The sequence below is a fragment of the Pteropus vampyrus genome, unplaced genomic scaffold (assembly GCF_000151845.1).
Source record: "Pteropus vampyrus isolate Shadow unplaced genomic scaffold, Pvam_2.0 Scaffold29, whole genome shotgun sequence".
In the NCBI taxonomy this organism is placed as follows: Eukaryota; Metazoa; Chordata; class Mammalia; order Chiroptera; family Pteropodidae; genus Pteropus; species Pteropus vampyrus.
In genome coordinates, this window is record NW_011888810.1 from 307,777 (window position 1) to 310,924 (window position 3,148).

Sequence of the window (3,148 nt, forward strand, 5' to 3'; positions counted from 1 at the left end):
TGCATATGTTGAAGCCGTTAACCCCCAATGGGATGGTACTGAGAAGTGGCCTTTGGGAGGTAATTAGATTTAGATGAGGCCATGAGGGTGGGACTAGTGTCCTTATAAAAAAAGGAAGAGAAACCAGAGCTTCCTTTCTTTGCCATTGCTAGACACAGTGAGAAGGTGGCCATCTTCTCACCTGGAACTGAGTTGGCCAGCACCTTGATCTTGGGCTTCCGGACTCCAGAACTCTGAGAAATAAATTTCTGTTGTTTAAGCCAGCCCAATCAATGGCATTTTGTTATAGCAGCCTGAACAGAATAAGCTGATGTACATATATAAACAAAAATCATAGCTTATGAGATATTTTTAAAGATGCTTGTTAATATCTTTTCACCTCATTATATATTTTTTACCACATGATTTTACATGATTCAATGGAATCACAATGTAGGAATATAGCATAATTTATCAAACAGATCTACCATGGTTGGACACTTAGTTTGGTTCTTTACATAAAGATCCAACAAAAACCCCCTCTGGTGAATACTTGCATACATATTTGATAGTATGGAATTGCTGAGTCAAAGAATATTAGGGGCATTTAAAAAAGCCATTTGCTATGGCCATGCCACCCGGAACACACCTGATCCTGTCTGATCTCAGAAGCTAAGCAGGGCCGGGCCTGGTTAGTACTTGGATGCAAAACCACCTAGGAAGACCAAGTGCTGTAGGCGTAAAAAATAAAAAATAAATAAATAAAAATAAAATAAGACATCATCAAGACATGACGATGACTCAGAAAGCCTGGGATCCACATTTTTTTCAGTTTTATTTTAAGGGGTTTCTCATTCGCTATGCTTTTGTATAGGATACGAGTTTATTGTTAATATTACTTGGCATTCTAAAGGCTTGATCAATTTTATGTGATACTGTAATGTCACATTCAACAGTGAAAGGACTTCAAATTATATGATTGTCTATTAGCTTGCCTTAATCTAACTGTTCTAGTTTCTGGTCATCTTCCCTTAAAATGCTTTACAAGGGACACAACTCATAGCTTTTGCAATAACCCGGATCCTGGCTAGAAGCCAAGTGTATTAAGGTAAATTGGAAATACCTACTTTCCAAAGACTCTCAACCAAATTTTCTTTCCTTAAATGATGGTTGTTCTCAATATGGTAGGAGCAAGGCATTTCTCCATTTTCTTCTACCAGTTCAGAGCCACACTAAACTAGACATTTGTTCTAAATTGGAAGGTATCTCTCCGACGAGGACTATTAACAGGGATAGTATTTAGAACAATGTTATTTATAGTATAGTAACTGGAAAATCTGTCAATGAAGTAAAACATGCCTTAACAAGCTGATTATAGTTATTGGCTGATAGAGGGAAATAAACTGCTCTCCAAAAGAACTTTTCACAAAAAAATAAAAATACTTAAAACTTTTTAGGGTATTTCACATAAAATAAAATGGAAAAATTTTAAGTGACAGAAAAACAGAAGTACTCTAAATTCATCATCACCATGTTTTTTTTTTTTTACAATAATAGAAATAAAAAGAGAAAAGAAAAAGAGAAGGCTAGCGAACTAAATATCTGTCAAATCCAAAGAGATGAATCTCTCCTAATGACAAAGTTGTATCTCTTGATTCAACATGTGCCAAGTAACCACTGATTATCTAATACTTTAAGATGCATAAGAACAGAAGATACACACTAAGCTGTTGTTTATTAATCTAGTTAACAACTTGAAGAATTTAGATTCAAGTGGTAACTCCCCATGCCTTCCGTTGATAAGGCTAGACATCTCTGACTCAACAACTCATCATTCACCAACCGTTTTCGTCTGCCTCCTAAATGCCTCTGCTTTACTACTGATCTTCTCTCCTTTAACTCGCCAGCTTTTTCTCCAAGTCACAGTTCTGAGAACACTGTGGTTAGCAGAGCTGTGTTTAATGTTAAAATATGGTTGGTGGTATTGCATTTACGGTAGGATATATCCATAATCCTTAGGATGACATCTGAAGCCCTTGGCAATCTTGTAACGACTCCCCATCCTTTTTCTGGTATCTTTCTATGTGACACCCTCAATTCCCCAGTCTCTCTTCTAGTAACATGTGAACATGTCATGCCTTTGCTCATGACGTTCCTCTCCTAATGATACTTTTCCTTTAACTTCATCTCTCAAGACTTTGTTTAAACACCAATATTTGTGTCTCCAACTTCACGTTGTTTCTTCAATCTCATTGTCCATCATGAAAATAACTAATATCAACTAATATTTACAGGATGTTTGTGATTGACAAATCTTATTTAATCTTCCCAATCAGCCTATGAGATAGGGGCTATGATGATCCTCACTGTGGTAGATGAAGAAACCGAGGCTTAGAGACGGTAAGTGATCTGCCCAAGTTCTCACAGCTGATAAGAGGTGGAGGTAGCTCTGAATCCATAGAATCTAGAGCCAGCAACCATACCCTTGGCTCATGACTCTCAGATCAGGTTTCAGCTAAGCTGAGGTCATCCTAGGCAACCAGACACAGCCCTAGCTTTCACGAGTTGATGAGCTAACCTTGGAGGTGTGGAGGAGCTGGTTAGAGTCTCTAGTAGAGCTCTGAGACTCATCAAAATCTCCTACTAGAATTTATCCAGTTTGGAGAAGAGAAGAAGGCCACAAGGTAAGGCCCTGCTCTTCCCATTGCCAGCAACAGGAGGCTGGCATGCTTGCAAATGAATTTTAGATCCCAGGGCTTAGCATCCTGCCTTAGGAATGTCCTATTCCATTTTATTTGCTGACACAACAGAGCAGTACAATTTGCATAGGGTGGTTCACCATCTGTGTTTCACTTGCGAGGATAATGTGTTGTTTTAAAAATAATAAGAATTTATTTACATCTACTCCCCCCTCCCATTTTCTCAGCAGCAAGTAATATAAAAAATGGAGGAAATTATCCCAACAAAAATATTTATGAGTAAATAGCTCACAGAAATGGTGAGGATGCTACTATCTAAATAATTCTGGTCCCACCCACTAAAACAAAGAACTAGGATATTCTCGACAGCCTGATTGAATTGTGTGTAATTACCGCCAATGTTTTAAACATGACGATAATGAGAAAAGTATTAGCATTAGATAAGAGCAGCCTGAAAACATTTATTTTCC

At 37.7% G+C, this 3,148-nt stretch overlaps 1 protein-coding gene and 1 pseudogene across 2 annotated transcripts in view; one reads left to right on the plus strand and one right to left on the minus strand.

Annotated features, from left to right (window-relative positions):
• The window catches only part of CDH13 (cadherin 13), a 985,836-nt gene that overhangs the window by 206,336 nt on the left and 776,352 nt on the right, over window positions 1-3,148 (minus strand). The gene's annotated exons all lie outside the window — the stretch shown is intronic.
• Window positions 601-719, plus strand: LOC111737679 (annotated as a pseudogene).